At 40.8% G+C, this 22,125-nt stretch overlaps 1 pseudogene; it reads left to right on the top strand.

Annotated features, from left to right (window-relative positions):
- The first annotated feature begins 12,373 nt into the window (after positions 1 to 12,373).
- Positions 12,374 to 13,232, top strand: LOC131230758 (uncharacterized; annotated as a pseudogene).
- The last annotated feature ends 8,893 nt before the right edge of the window (positions 13,233 to 22,125 follow it).

Genomic DNA, 22,125 nt, shown 5'->3' with positions numbered 1-22,125 from the left:
AGGAAAAGAATCAAGCAACCATGGGCATATTGTCAACCATACATCAAGTCATATGAGAGGCAAAATCAATCATCATAAGAGTCAAGCAACAATTCCATGTTATTTCAACAAACCTACAACTCCTAGGGTTTCTCTAAATTCTCCAAATATGACATCTAAGCAATCAAAATCATTAATCTCATATTAGAATTGGTGATACGCCACCTAAGAGCAATAGTCCGCACCTCCGGATTGTTGAAGGCTTGGAAGACGACCTAGGAAGATGATTTTTGGGGTTGAATGGCCGGAATCTCTAAAGCAAGCATTTGTATGTTAGAATCCATGCCAATCTCTTCTCAATACATGGATTTCAAGAAAAAGGGGTGAGGGGTTTTACCTAGACGATCAACCGAGCGAATGTGTAGTTGTGGTGGAGGGTTTTCTTGAAAAAGATGTGGAGAGTTGCAAGGTTGAGCTCCCTTGGGCCCCACCATCAACAACACCCTCCTTCACTCTCTTCTTCCTTTCTCTTTCTCCTCCTTTCTCCTCTTTCTCATCTCATTTTTCTCTCTTCTCTCTTTCCTTCTCTAGAGCAAAATCGTATGGGGAGAGAGGGTGCCCAAATGAGGCCCTTTTATAATGCCAGATTTGGTGGAAATGGCCCCAAGTGTTGGGTTTTTACTATACTAGACCTATGGGAGGGTCTTTTCAAGATCTAGGGCCCACTATAGGGTATACATATTGATATACACCGTAGGATAGTTAGCCCTAATGGTGATCTACGTATGAACATGATCGGCCCGCCATTTGGATGCGCCGATCGACAGATATGATTTGAAATCTGTTCAACGGTCACCGATGGTCAATCGGGGCCACGACTATACGGATATGAGCAGGAAAATATCCTTACTCCACGTGTAAAGTTTGGTCGCAAACCGACGGTCCGAAATCCTCAACTTTGCATAAGAGTAGATGACTCAATTCACTTAAGTTTTAATTCCTTTCTTTAGGATATTTGCGCTTCTCATGCACTTGTCCTTCGGCTCAAGTTGAGTGGTTCCAGACACTACCCAAGTCCGATTCCTGCGATGGACATCAAGCCCAATGAGACAGACATTATTCTATAGTTTTGGAACTAGTGGCCATGAAACTAATAGGATAGGTGCTCCATGACCCGATGAAGGGTCATGCAAAATTTTTGAGATGATCGGATATGGGGTTTGGTCGCACGGGTCTGATTCGTGATCAATGGTCACCGTGCCACGATCGGGACCCAGATTTTGTGGACGGGCGTAGAAAAATACATTAGACCCTCATCGTAAATTATGAAGAAATCTGACGGCCGAAATGTCTTACATTTCAGTTTTATTTACACGTGCTAGATTTCAATTTTGGCATTGGTGGGGCGCATCTGGCAAATGCCAGATTCCACTTCTGGGTGCCCAATGGGTTCGTGGTCCGTAATGGTCTCCAAGCCTAGTGAGATCTATGCTCCCCTAAATTTTTATAATTTTCTGACCTTCCCGTGTCGAGGTATAGCCTGCACGGGCTGTCGCTAGGTGTTAACTGCCATCTGGCTTGGAGGCCCGCACCAGGATCTATCAGGACCCGTCTGACCTATTCCATTGGGCTAATCTTGGTCTAATTTATTTGTAATACCTCACTACGAGTGGTTTAAGCGAACGGTCTTATGGCAAATCCTACGTGGACGTCCCAGGACACTGTTCTGGTTGGGCGGGACGTTACACTATACCTGATGTTCAAGTGATCGGGCGGATTCATTGGCTTCCTATGGCTGATTAATCGAACTGGTGCGGCTCTTTACTGGTACCACCCCTGTATACACTGACATCGAGTGCTAATGGTTATTAAGTAATATTTAGGTTAATTAAATAAAATTAAATAAAATAAAAATTGATGGATTTTTGGAAATCCAAAACAATGAAAATCCAGGATGTTACAAAAACCTAATCCATAGCCATAAATTACAATAGCTACAGATATAATTCGTAGCAACTATTTTTGTAGCTAAAAGTTCCTATAGCTACGAATAGTATTGGTAGCTAAAAGCAGTGCTGGATCTGTAGCAATATGCCGAATTTAATAACAACTATAGTTGTCAAATTATCAGCTACGGTTAATATCCGTAACTATTTCCTACATTATAAAAAATATTATAATCATTCATTCATTCAATTACAATCATTCATTCTAGTGCATCACATCCGGTACCACATAAATTTCAGCAAACAACTTGATTCATTGACATAGCTGAAATTTTCACGCGAAACACATCAAAATTTATCAAAGAAAAAAAGATCTTGGTTAATACACAATTTTCCCCTAAACCCATCAGTAAACTTAAGCAACTGACCTAGAGAAGACTTAGAGGCATTGACTCAACTTCCAAAGCCATATCTTCATCCCCTGGGATTACTTGATTCTCCATTGAAATTTGAATTTTCTATATTTGCATTGAGAAAGAAGGCACAAGAAATCAATCATTTGAAGCAGTTTATGTTCAAAATCCATGTTGTACATCCAAATACCTGTTTTGGGCATGTTAAGCAAGAACCGTTGGCATAAAATCTTTTGATTTGGGCAGAGAGACCTCACTAAACCACTCATGGTTCAGAGCATTTTTTGTTGTTATTCATTGCATTAAAAAGTTAAAAAATAAAATAAAAGAACAAAAAAAGAAGCATTAATCCTCTAGTACATATGTAAATGAACAAGACCCCATGCTTACCAAAAAAATCTGTACATAACAAAAGATAGTTATGAGCATGGAAAGATGACCCACAACATGTCAAAAGATGAGATGATACAACCGTTAGCCAAAGATGATACATTCCTAAGAAGATTTAATTTCATTTAGTTTTTTTATTTTTATTTTATAATATTCCTTTGGCCCTTTCCTGATCATGCCAACCACACAAGTTGAATAAAATCATTTTCTAAGAAATAGATTAAACATGATTAGAACAAATGTAATATCTGAAAACAAATGGTATTATCATCACAAAAGATAAACAATACATTGGCATAAGATTATATAATTTTCAAATCAAGCTTGGAATAAATGGTATCACAGTTCTTGATAACAATATATCACTTTTAATTAAAGCTTTTACAGTAAAATTATTTGCCTCGGCTTGGCTACTGATAACGTGGTACCCGCTCCATTTGACTCTCTTTGTAGTATCTACACCCGGCATGGTATTCTTATACTCTCCGTAATACAATGTATTTAGGGCCAACCTTCTGTCCCAGTCCAACCAGCCAGCGGGATCAATCAAATCACCCAATGTTGATTGGATGATCACGACCGTTGAATATGCTCGCCATAGCCGACCAAGGTACGCTTTCAACGGCAATCTCTCGGTATAGGACTCGGTGCAGCCGCAATTGTGCAGTTATGAATTGAAACCTAGAGCAAATAGTCGGATCTCTCCTTCCCTGGGCAGTTATTGAGATGCTCCGCTTATCAGGCCGCCTCCGAGCATATATATTGCAATTCTGGAATACTGCAACCGGATCTCCAAATATGAAATCGACGCTACTGTAGATATCAAAATCTTTATAGAATTGCGAGTTCTACCTTGCATAGAGGGTAGTATGGTAGCTCAAGAAGCTGCACTTGTAAAATACAGAGCAATTGGACTTGCTGATGAGTGCCACGGCCCGTCCTTTATTGGGCCCAGCCGATTTTTCAAAGCTCATTTGCTGGACCACAAACCCAAATCCTCTCACCATTGCAATTAACAAAAAATATCATGTTTTTACTGCAATTATTGCAGGTTTACGCAATAGAATGTTACGGTTAATCAAATACCACATATATAATACTTTCAAACCAATGAACAATTAAAATTACCTATGATCAATTTAAAAGGACTTGGTTGGTGTGATCAATCAATCAGGATTGTTCATTAGGTACAGTTCATACTTGGTGGTCCTTCATGCAAAAATCACACCGGTCCAACAATTCCGATAATCCAATCAACGGTTATAAAATAAAAAATAAAAATGCACAGTTAAGATCATTTTGTGCTCCAACCAGCAACCATCAATATTCAGAAATACTGTGCAAATAGTTGATATTTCAGTTAAATAAATGAAAAACTAAAAATAAAGTACAGTCGATATACAATTAAAATAAAACTAACTAGATAATCATTTTTTTAGACTGATATTCATGCAGACAAACACACCCTAAGCAAATACACAATACTTACAAGTAAATTAACAATTAAAATACCTAGATGATCCAATAAAAAGTACTTGAATGATTCAATCAAACAATCAAGACTGTTCATTAGGTACAGTTCATACTTACTGGTGCACCACACAAAAATCAGACTGATGAGATAAATTTTAATCATCCATCAAGGGCATAAAATGCAGAGTCGAGATCATTTACTTGTGAACCATCAATATCAAGAGATGCTACACTAATAGCTAGTATTTTAGTGGAGTAAATGTTCTATAACTGCGAGGAATGACAAAGTGCTCCGAGAGCACCGTAAGCTATAATGCTAGTAGTTGCATAGAGTTACATAGATGGTCCGAAATCAATCTGGACTATTCATTAGTTACAGATCACACTTCATGTACGGCTGTCCGTGTAAAATCACACCGATTTGGTAGTTCCAGTCATCCAATTGAGGCCTAGAAAATGGATAGAAAAGATGGTTTATGGAAAAACTGGTTCAATAAAAAGTTCAAACCCTCCATTTGGTAGGGGTAATGTGGCAATAAAAAGTTCAAACCCCCTGTTTGGTAGGGAGCAATTGTTGATTGGTTGTAATTCGAAGAATATTTTCAGACAATGACCTTCTACCATCCATAGGCTTGAGAAATGGATGGCTATAATTTTCAGTCAAGATCAATTGATTGTCATTGTTAAGATTTGATTCTAACAGTCAAGCGCAATTGATTGCTACTGTTAGGATTTGATGCTATGACGGTTAGGATTTGATGTTGTTTTTCTTTTATATTTTTTGGTTTTGTTTAGGAGACCAAATGTTATGGTTAATGGCGTTTTTGGTAATTTAGGATTTTGTTATGCTATCATGCACGAAACAGATTGGACTACTTTTTCAAAAAAAAAAAAAAAAGATTTTCAGGGTATGGTCCATGTATGCCTTAGAATCCCTTAGAATGCCTTAGAATCTCTTAGAATGCCTTAGAATCCGTTAGAATGCCTTAGAATCTATTAGAATACCTCTCAATCTCATTTACACCCATATGTATATACTTGTAGAAAAAATCCCAAACAAAATAGGAAAAAATCCTAAACGAAATCAGAAACAAATACCGCACTTTCGCAGTTTTGCTAAAAAATTTACGCAAAATCTAATTAGATTTAAGACATCAAATACAACATAAATAACAGGAAATACTATATAAGTACATAGCAATGTAACAAATTATAAACAAATGCGATAAACATGTTAGCATGTGTATGGGATCCTGGACGCTCATCAGAAGAAAACCAAAGGAATGTAATACTAAAAACATGCAGAATGCAAGATGGCAAACAAATCCACCAACAGTTGCAGTGTTGAGAGTCAATGTTTTTTTTGTGGCATAACGGTTGAACATTATAACCGTCTTGCCAATCCCATCCCCAATAAAGGAGAGATCCGACTATTCGCTTTGGGTTTTCAATTCATAACTGCACAATTGCAGCTGCACCGAGTCGTGCACTCGAGAGATTGCCGTTGAAAGTGTACCTTAGTCAGCTATGGCGAGCATATTCAACGATCGTGATCATTTAATCAACATTGGGTGATGTGATCGATCATGCTGGCTGGTTGGACTGGGACAGAAGGTCAGCCCTAAATACATTGTATTATGGGGAGTATAAGAATACCGTGCCGGGTGCAGATATTGCAAAGAGAGTCAAATGTAGCAGGTACCATATTATTAGTAGCCAAGCCAAGGCAAATAATTTTACTGTAAAAGCTTTAATTAAAGGTGATATATGGTTACCAAGAACTGAGATATCATTTATTCTAGCCTTGATTTGAAATATATATATATATATATATAAGTCATTGTATTGTTTATCCTTGATAATGTTAATACCATTTGTTTTAAGATGTTACATTTGTTCTAATCCTGTTTAATCTATTTCTTAGAAAATGATTTCATTCAACTTGTGTGATTGGCATAATTAGGAAGGGCCCAAAGGAAGATTAGAATTAAAAAAATGAAATTAAATCTTCTTATGAATGTATAATATAATAAGGAAATTGAGATTATCAAACTTAGAGGAAAGGAGTGAACAAGGCTTCGGTATAACCATTTTTTTTTCTTTTCCTAATATACTAGGGATGACGGTCACGTACCAGGAAGCGGTAGGTCATCACATCTCCTTCACATATGCCAAGTTAGCACGTGTGAAAAGGTGCACGTAATGATTAGGGTAAGTAAAAAGGGATGCGACTTTGTTGAACCGTGGAAAACTCAGTCTATGGGATCCAATGTGATCTGTGTGCAAAATCCAATCCGTCTATCATTTGCGTCAGCTCATGTTACAGTGTTGGACCAAGAATAAAGTAGACCTGCAAAAGTAGTTGTCCACAACACAGGAAAGTGTAAAGATGGGGAAGCCCACCATTCAAAACATAGGGGCCAAAACCATTGGAAAGGTGACCACACCAAGATGAAGGGGACAAGCAAACATAAGCCTCATCCACAGCTTTGATTGGCGCAAGCCACGCAACCCCTGACTTGAGACATTGCCTAATTTTGGATTGGTAAATCTAATTATTGACCAATACAGGAATCTAAATACAAGATAAACCGTCCATCTTGTATATCTTCAGCTACACTATGAAGGTATAACATTCACTGCATTTGTCAAATTAATACATGAGTGAAAAATGTGGAGCATTCATCAGCTTGGTTCAACCCGATCCTTAGAACCTACTTTGATTGCCAATTCCTCCACCCTGATGTGATGATCCTAACCATATATGACTGTGTGGTCTCGAAGACATGCTTAAACCTGTCCAGGCCCAGTACATTTGCAACACTATCCAGCCGTTGAATGTTGAATATATGTGAGTGGCAGCACAAAATGGGATCATGCCAGATCCTTTAGTTTTGGTGGGCCCCACATCCACCACATCAAATTTTCAACACTAAAGCCGCACTTTGCTTGATTGCATATATGGGGGTGGCCCACTTGCAATGACTGTATGAAATGGTGGGCCAGGGGAAATGATACCAACAAATTTCTAATGAAGGATGAATATCGAAACCAATCACAATCGTTGGATCATAAAACCATGAGCCCACTTGCCCTGAAAACCCAAACGGCGGTTTACTTCCTTTCGGCCTTTTCACAGAAAACAAGATCCGAGCCATATCTGGAATTCGTCCGAATCTTGGAAATCATAGGTTTTTCTCTGTGATGGTATTTACATAATCAAATATCTGACACTTGGAAGGTGTGACGGTGGATCTATACCGTCCATCTAGTAGACCCTATTAATGGATGGATTAAAGTTGAAAATTACAATTTAAAAAAAAAAAAAAAAACACGATTCATCGTTTTCATGGGGCATTTTCAATCAAGGGTCATTATAGATGTGATTACTACTTGGACCGAACGGATCTGATCATTCCTATTTCATTTAATGTCAATTTTATTTTAAGACGAACCTATCTTCCTCATCCAGCTAGACGCATGATATTTGACTACTTTCAATGCACAATTTTACAAACGATGGTGACTGTTAAACCGTATCATGGCATGGTTTAGGACAATCCAGACCGCCCAAATAGTTTACAAATTGATGATAGAGAATAATATAGACATTATATTGAGAATATTTCATTAACCATCTGATTTTGGACCACTCATTATGTTATTTTGACCATCCAATTGATAGTTGGGCTACTTTTAGGATTGCTTTAGAAGTGTTAATTTATAAATATGCTCTATCCACAACGTGACCTGAAAAATGGACGGTTTGGATAGACTTACATGAGTTACACATGCGATGAGGATTAGTCACCACCATTTACAAGACAGCGGTGAACTATACGATCTACCTCACAAAAAAGGATTGCGTCCTGCCCTCTCCTGGACGGATATCGGTCCAGGCAGGGGATCTGTGGGGCCCAGTGTGATTTTTTGGTTCTATCCGATCCGTTAATAAATATTTAAATATAATTATAGGGTTTAATTAAAAAAATTAGTCAGATAAGAGACTCAATAGGGCCACACCACAAGAAGCAATCGTGATAATGACACCCACCGTTGAAAACTTCCTATTGCCTACTTTGAGTTTTATTTTTCATCCAACCCGTTAATAAGTTCAATTAGACCTTGGTTAAAGACAAATAAAAATTTCAGCTTGACCCAAAACTTCTGTGGTCCCCAAGAAGTTTTTTATGGTGGGCGTTCGATCCCCACCGTGTAGTCCGCTTGAGCCTTGGTTCTGCCTCATTTGTGGATTGTATCGTAAAATAATTTTTAAAATGTATGAACGGTGTGGATAAAACCCATACATCACGGTGGGCCATAATCCCCTGCCTGTACTGATTCTGTCCAGGTGAGTGATGCTGCCTGTAACGGTTTTGTACCATACGGTAGAACCGGGAGAACCGGAATATCGGTAGAGCTATCTCTAAGCTGTACACGTGGCATGTGACTTCATCATTTGGGACCGTCCATCTAGTTTCCCCTACTGCCAATGACAAATAATTCAAAATAATTGATCTGTTGATCTTATCCATCCGATCAGCTGACCCTTAGAAAACAAAAGGTGGTTAACGGTTGATATTCACTGATGGAAAACCAAGAAAATTGATGGCTCTGATAGTCTGAAAATCCGTGATGGGCCATCTACATGGAAAGTATCGGTTACCCTATTAATACGGGAACCGATTGCCAACAGGAGCAGACTAGGTGAGGCCCGGTTAACATCTTAGGCAGTGAGGCCCAGACCGTGGGGCCCACCTTGATGTATTTGTTGATTATCCACACCGTCCATCATGTTCTCCAGCTCATTTTAGTGCATGATCCCAAAAAACAAAGCAGATCCAAACCTCCATTGGACTACGCCACAAGAACAGTGGTCATTAATCGACCACCATTAAAAAAAATTCATGGGGCCGACCGTAACGTTTATTAGCCATCCTTGACAAGCTCACCATACCTGGACGAAGGAAAATACAAATATCAGCTTCATCAAAAATTTTGGTGGCCCTAAGAAGCTTTTAACGGTAAGAATTCAATCCCTATAGTGTGGTCCCATTGAGTTTTGGATCTCCTTCATTTTTGGAACCATGCCTTAAAATGAGCTGATAAAACTGATGAACGGTGTGGATATACAACAAATACATCAAGGTGAGCCCAACGGTCAGGGCCCACCCACCAAGCTGTTACTCGGGTCTCACCTAATCCGCTCAACGCTACAATATTCGGGTTCTACGGTCACTAGCTCATCATATCCCTTTCAATTCGGTAGCAACGGATCTGGATACTGATGGTACCGAGATTTGGATCTAATTGCCCACATCAATGACTGGGTGGGCCAACAGCAGGTGATGACGTGGCCACCTGTTTTGGGACGCGGATTGCGTCCTACCCCGCCCGGACGGTAATCCGTCCGGACAGGGCTCTGTGGGGCCCACCGTGATGAAATTGTTTTATCCCCTCCGTTCATCGATTTTATCAGATCATTTTAAATTATGATCCAAAAATGAAGCAGGTCCACATCTCCAGTGGACCACACCAAAGGAAGACCCAGTGATATGACACCCACCATTGAAACCTTTCTAGGGGCCATCGTGTTGTTTGTTTTACCATCCAACCTATTCATAAGGTCATGTAGACGTGGATGAAGTGAAAACACAAATATTGGCTTGATCTGAAACTTCTCAAGCTCCCAAGAAGTTTTTAATGGTGTACATTCAATCCCCACTTTGTGGTCCACTTAAGCCCTGGACCTGTCTCTATTTTTTCATTACACATTGAAATGATATTAGAAAAACGATGAACGGCATGGATAAATATATTACATCACTGTGGGCCCCACAGAGCCCTGCCCGGTTGTATTACCGTCCGGGCGGGGGTAGGACGCAATCCGCGTCCCCTGTTATGACTGCCAATCCCTAGAAACAATCGCCACCGCACACATCATTACCTTTTCCTTGGACGCGGATTTCCTGCGAATGCCTTTCCGCAGGAAGTTACTGCGGTGGGAACCTAGGTGGGGCCCACTGTGATGTTTGTTAAAAATCCTCTCCGTCCATCCGTTTCGTGATTTCATTCTAGGACATGTTTCCAAAAATGAACGGTATCCAAGTCTCAAGTGAGCCGAAAACGTGATAATTAAACGTCCACAGTTGAAATATTTGTGGGCCACAGAAGTTTTGATTCATGCTAATATTTTTATTTTCAGTTCATCCCAATGGGAATGACGTTATTAACGGTATGGATGGCATCTAAACAGAACTGTTGAACCCAGGAAGGTTTCAACGGTAGGAATTTCCCTAACCACATTTTCCTTCAGTAAGGCTCACTTGAGATTTGGATACGGTTCATTTTTGGCAACATGTCCTATAATGAACTCACAAAACGGATGGACGGGGAGGATTTCTCACAAACATCACAGTGGACCCCACCTAAGTTCCCAGCGCAGGAACTTCCTCCGAAAGGCTTTCGCAGGAAATCCGCGTCCCTTTTCCTTAAAATGGCACGTGACGTGAGCTATTTGCGGCTCATCGTGTGAAAACTGAAAAGACAAACGCCACCAAAAGTAGTGATGTGGAAGAAACATGATTATCTGGACCGTTCATCAGATTCTCTAATGTTATATCCATCAACTGGAGAAAATTTATAATAGAAATCTCACTATTAAAAGAGGAATGATCAACGGTCTAAATTTAACAGGTATATGTGGTCCACTGTATTGGCCACCTGATTAGAAACCAGCCTGAATTTCATGATAGGATATTATCATCGCTGGGCCCACTTGATGAACATATCGGATCTATGATACGTATCCTACATTGGCACGTGTTTGCTTCTGGCACATCTGCTTGAGCGGATGCAAATGATGGGCGAGTGCAGCCCGTGTTGAGGCGGAGAAAGAAACAAGTTGGTGGGGCAGGTTTACTACTGCTGAAAAGAAGCTCTTAGTTCGTCTAGATGAACTAGTACTGGTCCATCGCTACTCGCCAACACGTACTTGGATGTTGGATCTGTGAATCTGAACCGTCCATCAGTTGGCCCCAAACTGGATGGAAGACTACAGGGGAAAAGTACATCCATTAGACGATCCTAGATTGTATTGATTGGCTTTTCTTATTTGTCCGATCGATGGCCACATGTGACTATAGTTATTATACGATCCATCCACGATGGGACCCACCAGCTAGAAAATACCTTGGGATAGAAGTGAAAATGGGCAAGATCCAGCTCAGCCCAATGCCAGCATGCTGTGCGTGGTCATTGGGCTTCAGGCCTATGAGATTTTAGAAAGCGGATTGCGTGCTGCCCCATCCTGGACGGTAATCGGTCCAGGCAGGAGCTCTTTGGATTAATCCACGCCATTTATCCATCTTTCCAGATCATTTTAAGCTATGATTTCGAAAATGAGGAAGATCCGACGCTCAATTGTAAAACAGCACAGGAAGCAGCAGTGATAATGATGCAGACCGTTGAAACCTTTCCAGGGCCCACCGTGATGTTTATTTTCCATCCAAAATTTCTATAATGTCACAAAGACCTGGATGAATGGAAAACACAAATATCAGCTTCATCCCAAACTTCTATGGCTACTAAGAAGTTTTTAACGGTGGACGTTCAATACAAACAGTGTGGTCAACTTGAGGCTTGTATCTGCCTCATTTTTTGGGATACAACCTAAAATGATCTGAAAAAGTGGATAGACGGCGTGGATAAAATCCATATGTCACCTTGGGTCCCACAGAGCAAGATTTTCGCTACATATTGGACCCAAGAGCCAGCTCAAAAGTACATGTGGGGGGCCATGATTAAGCAATCTAGACCGTTGATCAGTTTGGTCCCACTGTGGATATGTAAGAATCTATCTTCCATCAGATGACTTTCAATCTGCAATCCAAAGAATATAAAGATTAGCTAATAAGATCTACCAATATTCAAGAATTATGGTTCACGGCCCATCAATGGTGCATCGCATCAGACCAACGGTTTAGATAACTAAACCAAGGGTCCCACTTGTATAAATGGAAATCCGAGCGGTTGGATCCCTATCCAGCAGTCCTTTCCAGTCCTGGGTTCAAGACAAACCAAGCCCGACCCACTTTCAACCTTAGATCCGTAGCAATGAACCAAACACTGTTCGTCGCGATGCACCAGAATCGGCTTCATAAATGAAATCTCCACCTCCAGCTATCTCTGTCTCTGTCTCTCTTCTCTCTCAAGGGCAGAAATGGAAGAAGGGTATTGGAAGCATGGGCAGTACGCGCGGCTCGACGGCTCCGTTCGGCGCCGGAGCCGGGTCGAGTTCTCGATCGGGTGCAGGAACCGGAAGAGGCGTTCCCGGCGCATAAAGATTGCGCCACGGCTCAGGATATTCCGGCTCGGCTCGCCCAAGAAGCTCCTCATTCGACTCAGGGATGCGTACGTTAAGATGATGCTGAGGTTCGCGCATTCTAGCGTCTTCCGTGGCCGGCTCCCGTACGGTGGCGGGAGGGTCACGGGATTCGGTAGACCCGCGCTGAAGGAGTACGACGAGAAGGTGGTGTGGAGATTTACAAGTCGTTGATGGTGCAAGGACAGCTGATGGGCGGTGTTGGAGGTGGCATGGCTTTCTGAGTAGTTACATATTTGTGATCCTCGATCGAGGATTTGGATAATATAGTCGGGTTTTAAAGTTTGCGTGAGTGGGTTCCATGACCCGTACCTTTGGGAGCCTTGAAATGAAAGGTTAGGATTTTTCGATGGAGAATGTTTTCAAGGCATTGTCTATCCACGGTGGATCCCAAAAGAACAACGGTCTGGATCAGTGGATCGTGGGTCCCACCTTTAAACCTGACTATAGTATGCAAAGCCTTGGCGTGAGCATCATACGATATTGATATTTAGACCAACCCATTTTTTGATAGATACACCCTTTTGGAAGGGTGTATCTATCAAATGGGTGGGTGTAAATATTAGCTTCCGTATTTTTAGTTTGGTTTATTTGCCACTCGAAATAATAACACTGTAAATTGCCTTTTTAGATTTTTAAATTTATGAATTTCCTTTTTTTTCTATTTTATTTGGTTTTGTTAACCTTCATCTTTTGTTTGATCAGAGCCGTCCATTAGGATGGTCACCTCTTGGATAGGCCGTTGGAAAAAACCCAGATGGATTGGATGGTCTAAACCATAGAAAAAGTATCAGTCACTTGACGGTTAGTACAATTTCAACAGAAAATGGAAACAAGTAGGCTAAATTTATAATTTCCACTCAAGTAACAGCATTGTGTGTTGATGAAAAGTGACCGTTGATTCTGCCTGAGTGTTGAGTAATGCCTGTCCAAGAGTTGTGGTTCTAATATGGATGGTTCAGATGAATGGGTAGATTGGCCGACTGTGGGCCCACACAGATTAACACATTTCACCGATGTTGTGATGGGCTCAAATGGGCCTATTTGTAAGATGGATGGTGTGGATTGAGTACTGTCATTGCTGGGTGGGGTTTGATTGGGCGGTGGTTTCTATCTTAGATGGGACCGGTCGGTACATACTCACTGGATAATTTTTACTCTGCCATCCAATCAAATTCTCGAGACGATCAATCAAAAGGGTCTTGAAATGGGCCTAGCAAATTCAAATGTTGAGTGGCCCGAATAACAGCCCAAATCAAACCGTTGAAAATCCTGGCCCATGGACCTTACCTCTCTTTGAGAGGTTAATGGCCTAGCACATAGGAAAGCATTGGAATAGATAGTACACCATACAATCCAACGTGTAATCTATCAGCCAACAATGCATTCATCTGACGGTTATTCCTTCTTCGAAGTTTTGAATCAAGTTGATTTTTGTGTTTTCCATTCATCCTGGGAGTAATAATCTTATCAACGGTTCAGATGGCATATAAACATCATAATACCACTGATAAAATTTTAATAGTGGGCTTTAGTGTCCAATGTTCTTGTGTTGTGGCCCACTTGAGTTTTGAATGTAGTTCATTTTTTCAGCACTCATTTTATCATGCGTTGCAAAACTGATGAACGAATTAGATTTCACACGAACACTGCAATGGGCCCCACAAGGCTTTGTGTTACAGGAACCATTCATCTCTCTCCATGTTAACAACTTTAAGGAGAGAAAGTGGGAACTGCTGCATGGCCACTATGATATGTGTGTGACATCTAATCTATTTATTAGTTTCGCAAGCTTATATTAGGACATGATATTTAAAAAAAAAAAACGTAAGAGATCTAAAACTGGAGTGGACCACACTATAAGAAATTATATTATGGATTGGAACAACCTCCATTTAAAACCTTCATGAGGCCCACCTTAGTTATATGCAATCTAACCTGGTCATAAGGTTATTGTGACCATGGCCCACAACCTGTTCATAAGGTCATTACCACCATGAGGAAAGGAAGGCATCTATCAACATAGTCCAAAACTTCAATGGGCTGCAAGAAAGTTCCTAGGTGCGCATTCAATTCCACTGTTTTCTGTGATGTCCCACTCAGTTACTATTCTACCTGTTTTTTTGCCCTAATGTTGTAACATGAGCTGGCACAATAAATGGACATGATAGATATAACACAGACATCTTGGTGGGCCCCATCGTTCTATTTGTCAGGCTCTCTCCATTTATAGGGACCACTTGGCTGGACTTGCCCACATTAGCCTGTCTTGAGGGGAACGAGCCGTCCGAGGAGGAAAGGGCAATTTTGTCATTAAAAAAAAAAATCAATCTAACTACTGTCAGCAAACTCTAAACAGAAGATAGTTTAATGAAGCTTAATGAGGTAATTAATTGAAACCATTAAAAAAAAAAAAAAGGTATTGGATGATAAATTTCATAAAAATTAGATAGTATTTTATAAAATTTCCTTTTTCTCCCTTTTTAAGTATCATATTATGAGAAAAAAAATGATTTTATATTTTCATTACTTTACATAACTATGAGGTTATTTGAATGATTACAAAGTTGCATACCACACAAGCAGTCTTGCCATATGGCTCTTAATAAGGTTAGCTTGGACTAGTTCTATTGTACTCTCTGTTTATTAAACTTAGGAACATGGAGTGGTGGAACATGGGAAGAGCTTAAGGACCCATTTGATAGCTGCAAAAGTTTATGATCACTCATGATCTTGTCTAGCTAGGTTAATGGAACCGTGGTTAGCCTTGTTTATTGATGTAGATTTGGGTTAGCCAAGGACAAATTTATATGGGTCTTAAGTGCATGACTCGACAAGAGACACATTCATTTCAACACTGAAATCATAGGTCCAACAAGTTCATCTATTATGTGTGGAAATCTATTTAGGGATAATGTTTTACTCAACCATTAATTAGGTATTAATTACTTGTATTTAATCAATGTGATTTTTGAGATGTGCTCCATCTAAAATGGGACCCTAAATTTGAGTGGTTAAGGTCAGACTGGTCAGTGTAATTGTAGAGTATGCTCAAACAACAATGGTTTAGATGGTTTGGATGGTCTTACATTAGTGTCACATGTAATAAGGATGAGTCACCACCAGATGGCATATAAACATCAATGTCAGCCATTAAGGTTTCGATGGTAGGTGTTTTCATCCACAATATTTCCTATAATGCAGTCTCCTGCGCAACTGATGAATGGAGTGAATGTCCCACAAACATCTTAGTAGAAAATTTACCCCTATTAGTGTGGTTGTACATTGTCATGCATCCAATAGCTTGATTTCAAGGGATATTTTACGCTACCATGGTCCCTACCACATTACCACACGATGATCGGTTTCCACCTTTGAATTGCATGATTTGCATCCTTATATTGATTTGTTTCGTTCCTGTCTCACCGAAACCATGCTCTTATGGTCATGCCTCGGCAAGACTCTGGCCTTTGAATCTTGGAAATGAATATGAGTTCATTAAATATTTATCTTTACACCCAATCTCCCTGGAAATCCATGAACCCAACAATCAAAAATAAAAAATAAAAAAATCCAGGGCAAAGATAATACATTTAATGGAAAATTCCTGCCCACTGGGGTGTTTGATTTTCCAATTCCGTGGGAAATGCCCCGTAGATTGTAATAATTATTTTCCTTTGTAACTGCCGTACTCATCCCCCATTTTTTCCGTGTAAAAGGAAGAGTACCGTAAAATATTTGTGCGTCCCACTATGACATATCATATATCCACACCGTTCATCCATTATGTCAGATGAATTTATGATATAAGCAAATAAAAATGAGGCATATCCAAAGCTCGAGTGGACCACACCAGAGAAAAAGGTGAATCAAATACTCACCATTAAAAACTACCTAGGGCCACTGTTTCTCTTGGTATGGGCCATTTGAGTGTTGGATCTACTTCATTTTTTATCTCATGTCTCAAAATGTTATAGTAAAATGGATGGACATAACAGACATGTCATCTACATTAATATTGGGTTTAAATATTTAAACTACTTCTTTAGAACCGATTTCCACGACATAAATTACTATGAATATTCAAAGAGGTGAAACGGTAATACTTATCCATTTTCAGGGTATTTACACCCGCACTTAAAAATCAAACAGGGATATATTCCGAGGACACGAACATCCATAAGCCAAGGGAAAATTAATAATTCCAGCTCATGCAGAGGACATGAGCATCCGTATGCATTCTAGAATTCACATTGCTACGGTACACAGTAAATATATTCATAACCCAAATTGTCCAATGTTACTTTTATTGTGGAATAATTGGATCATCTATGCATAAGTAATAAAGATTTTATAGTGTAATTTCAAATGCAGATTTGATCACGAAGTCATTTCTAATAGTGAGAAATGCTTGATCTTGCACACTTTACACCTTTAAGAGAACTTCTTAATGAAACTAGAGTTTTTGTGAATGAGTGAACTAAGACATATGTTTGCAGAAAATAAGGCTAAAAAAGCTTACCCATCATATTTCTCCCCTAAAGAGTTTCCGTACCATAGGTTTTCATATATTTGACTTACTAACCATATAGAGGAAATATGGTTCAAGTGTCCCGCCCCAAACCTCTCTATTAATGATCACAACTATAGTGTAACCCGCTGAATCACTCAATCCGAATAATCTAACAGTCCAAACTTATTGATGATCATGTGTGGCCCACTTAATAGAATCTTACATCCAAATCCTTGGCCCAAATGTAGATGGAGCACCCCCTCTAAAATTAGATTTATTGGACAGTCGTATTGTCCCATTAATAATAATAATAATAATAATAAAGAGTTGAATATTAGCCGTTTATTTTTATTTCCATTTCATTCATCCATTTAGACTGTTGCAATATAAATTAGATGAACGGTTTGATTTCTGATATATGTCATATCCACAGTACATATTACTTTATGGATGGTCCAGATCTCATATTGTGCCCCTAGATCTCTGACACTTGTTCCAACAAGGTCCCCTTGTATTCCAGATTTATATTACACGTGTCAGAGATCCAGCCATTCATTCCACTGTCTGGTAGATCAAGCTATGAATATACCATGATGGCTCGAAAATGATATGGTCCTTTGATCAGCATGGTGGGCCTAAAAATTGAAGCTCATGCAGAGGACATGAACATCCATGTGTATTCTATCCCCATATGCATCACATGGTGGGGCGCTTGACTCCAGCACCGTCTAAAAGTTCACAATGTAAGAGGGCCCACTTCCTGATTTGAATGTGATCAGATTCACTTGCAAGAAGCTTGCTGTGAGAACTGCTGATCTTGACCGTTGTACCGAGGCTGGCCTAGTGTTTATTGTCCAATCATCATCTGGGTCACTCCCCTGGTGATTGGGCCTTTAATCCATCTGGGCCATTCCTTTTGTATTTTGATCTCCTACTTACAAAGAGAAGTATGTGCTTCTGTACATTGCACCAAATCCAGATCATCTACTCATAATGTCTACGACTATCAATGGGCCAGGTTGGATTTTGGGTCTGGCCCACTTTTAGCTTGCCCGGGCTGAACGGTAGGTGCCCCACGCACGTTTTTAATCGGGCTGTGCTTGGGCTTTGCCCATCCTGATCTGGCCCATGTAGAGAGTATAAGGGCATTTTTGTCATAATATTTGTACACGAGTTGAACCAAGTCGAGCTCGGATCAGCTCGGCCAACAACCTACCTCTACTTAAACTCAGCTTAGAGCAGTCCTCAAGCCTGACTAGGCAGCTCAGCTTGCCTTGGTTATCACTTTGTGGTAGCTCAAGCCAAGTTTGAGGTGAGCTTGAGCTTTATCTTTCGAGCTAAGTTCGAGTTTAAGTTTTATATATATATAAGTTGGATCCTTACTCTTGCTCCGGTGGTAGACTCTTAGGAGTTTCAACACCCAGTCAAGGGTTTGGGTATCCAAAGGTGGTGAAATCCCACTGCTGTGTGAGTGTGTGGGGCGTGTGTGCGTGTGTAAAAATAATAATAATAATAAATAAATAATTCATAATTTATAATTTATTTAAATATTTAAATATATACAAAATATTTATACTTAGTGAACTCGATCCAAGTCGAATTGATTTGAACCAAGTTAAGTTCCGAGCCAAGTCTACTTTGATCTATCTTGAACATTTTCGAACTCAAAAAATCAGCCTCGTGAGCAGCTAACTAAGCAAACTCGATTCATGTACAACTCGAGCCATATATCCCACATGATAGAGGACACTAATGAAGATCTTGCGTAGAAGTGTGGCCGGGCTTGGCCCGGGTCAAACTCAAGCTCAGGTCAGACTTTGATGGGAGTTGATCGGCTACCCATAGGTGGGCCAAATTGGACCCTTTAAAAAAAAATTAGTAAGACACAAGCCCTATCAAAGCCCATATATGCTTATATCACTAAGCTCTCCAGGCCCACTCCACCCAGGCCTGCCCAGATTAAAGGAGCATGTATGCAATCCAGACCATTGGTCTTTTGAGTCCCACCATCTATTGGGACTTTTCTAGGTTGGATCTGGACCAGTGTATTTCACTTCTTAACCGTCTATCTCTAAGCAGGAATTGAAAGATTAAGATTGTCTTATCTATGATTGTTTTTTAGGCGTGGTCCATACATCAAAGTAAGACTACCAGTGGGCCGGTCATGTTGGGTGGGCCCATTACAAAACTAATTTTTGGGCCCATCCCATGGTTGCCCTAACGGTAGCCAACGGTCTGGATTACCCAGAAGTCAGAATAAAATCCACACATTTTATATACTTGGGCCCACACCATTTCAACGGTATCGATCTTATTGAACATATCCCACTAAGGTATACTCTAGGAATCCAAACATCGCTTCATGTGGGCCCATCGATGATGAAGCTCCCTTCCCCTATACATGTGGCGGGTGGGACAGTGGATCCACACCGTCCATCTAGTGAGCCTACAATGGATGGCCCATGGGTCCCACCCATCACTTTCTTACACTCTCCCCGTTAAATGTTGACGGTTAACCATTTCTTCTTTTACCGTCCATTTGAAGGCCCACAATGACATGTCTAGCATCATCCCATTCGTCAGATTTTTTCACAGTGAGCCACTATGATAGGATTCAAAAAGTGGACGGTTGAGATCCAACATTCTAAGGAGATCAGATAATCCTGGCAATATATATATATATATATATATATATATATATATATATATATATATATATATATAGAAGTCTCAATGCGCATCCATCACCTCAGTGTAGAAATTCCATTATAATTCTTATTAGAGTGCAGAGGCCCTTGCTGAGAAGCCCCTGATTGTGTGCCCAGAGTTATCCGCCCCTGGTTGTGCGCCCCTACCTAGATTCTTGTAGTGCGCCCATACTTAGATTCCTGTTGTGTGCCCCTACTTCGACTCCTGTTACGCACCACCCCTGCTGAAGATCTACTGTGCGCTGGAAGCTACTGTGCGTTAGAAGCTGCTGCATGCTAGAAACTATTGTGCGCTGGAAGCTGTTGTGCACTGGAAGGCGTTGCGCGCTAAAAGCTGTTGTGCGCTAGAAGGCGTTGCACGCTGGAAGTTGTGCGCTGGAAGGCGTTGCGCGCTGGAAGCTGTTATGCACACCTTATTGTGCGCAAATAGCCTTCATACGTGCAAAACGCCTATAAATTCCCCTCCCATCTTCATTTGGACAGACAGAAGTTGGAGAGTCTCAAGGAACTCCCAGAGGAGAGAGAAAAGTGAAGCATGATGGAAGATCCGCAAAACGGAATTATGGCACAACGAAATTATGGCACAACAGAATTATTGCACAACGAAATTATGGCACAACAGAATTATGACACAACCCAAGTTCATAAAGTTTTCATCTCTTCTTAGATTATGCACTAGTCAGTATGCTTGCCCAAAATGCCCTTTTCTTAATCAAGTGCGTCAGTTGTCAAGGTAATGATGATGGTGTCAGTGGATTGTCTCATGATCCATGGGATGGAACGAATTCCACAATGAAAAGCCAGCGTGTTTGGGATGGCTGTTGGATTCGGTTCAAACCACCGATTTGTAGCCGTTCGTGTTTGGGATGGCCGGACCAATCCCATGGAACTAGATGTCTGCCATTTCCAACGCCCGCCCACTTCTTGCACAGTATTCCATGCAACGAGGGAAACGGATTGGGTCGGTGCTATGTGGGCCCCACCATGATGTTTGTGTCTCATCCATGCCGTCCATCATCCTCTATATACATCATTTTATAGGATGAGACTGGATCAGAGAGATGGCGTCGGGCCTAGTGAGAAATGCATTGTTTCATGATCGGATGGACAAGAAGAAAGGGGTCAGGTTGCGAGTTTGACAGCACTGTTTTACATTGGGGCCGTGCTCTTGCTCGGGTGGTAGACTCTTATTAGGAGTATCAACACCTGTTCAAGGGTTTGAGTACCCATAGGTGGTGAAATCCCCGTAAGGCGTGAGTGTGTAGTGGTGTGTGTGTGCGTGTCTTAAAATAAATAAATAAAAACTTGCATGGGTGTTCTAATGCTCTACATCATCTATTTACACGCCACGATCAACCCCACGGGAGTTATTGGGGGTGTAATAAGTATTAGCCTGTGCCAATACGGAACACGTGTTTGAGATCCAAGCTTTCCATCAAGTGGGCCCTACCGGTTAGATCCTCCAGCTCATCAGAAAGACAAGCTACACTCCTAAAGTGAAAGCCACAGCATTAAAAAACAAACGGAAGGTGATTTTATTTTACATGTGGCCCACCTGAGGCGTAGGATAGATGAATTTTATGGGCCGTTGATCTAAACAGAGTGGGCAGCCAGATGAGAGGCATGACCCACGTTGGCACGTATGTGGATGAGGAGGGCTTAGCGATCCTCTCCACATAAGAGCTGATCACCTATAGGTATAGGTCATGTACCATAACTTGTGGTACTGAGATCACGTTCCTTCCCACATGCCACGTGTTCAACATCTGTCCAGCTAGAATGGGATGCCGCACCATGAAGTTGGCTAGCACAAAAATCATTCCAGTCCGCTCATCATGTGGGTAACATCAACGGACACCCGATTGTCGGGCTCGACATAGGGGTGGGCCCCACCTAGCAGGCTTTTCAGCTTGATATTTTTTAGAAAAGGTGAGCTTATGGTGTGTCCCACCCATTTCATAGTACTGATTTCCTAAAGAGGCACGTTGGCTGAGCAGGAATTGCATTCCATTTAACATAGTATCATGGTATGCTTGATTATTACTGAAATTGTTTACTAGGGAAATCAAGTGACTAAAGTTTGATGACAATATACAAAATAAAAAACACAACTACAATACCCGTTAGCAATGCAGCTAACGTTTCACCCCTTGACACGTCGGCATCATCCATTAAAGTCGCACGAGAAACCACTATTCAGGTCGTCTGTTGGGTCGACGACCATGACGTCATCCGGGAGGCGAGCCCTTCGTTTGAATGGGATGCAGGTGCCTTGGTGTGTGGCGATACTATACTTGCTTGAGCAATGGTGCCAGAATGA

Source organism: Magnolia sinica, chromosome 17, assembly GCF_029962835.1.
Source record: "Magnolia sinica isolate HGM2019 chromosome 17, MsV1, whole genome shotgun sequence".
Lineage (NCBI taxonomy): Eukaryota > Viridiplantae > Streptophyta > Magnoliopsida > Magnoliales > Magnoliaceae > Magnolia > Magnolia sinica.
Note: the sequence above shows the minus strand (reverse complement) of the source record. Positions and strands in the feature narration are given on the sequence as shown.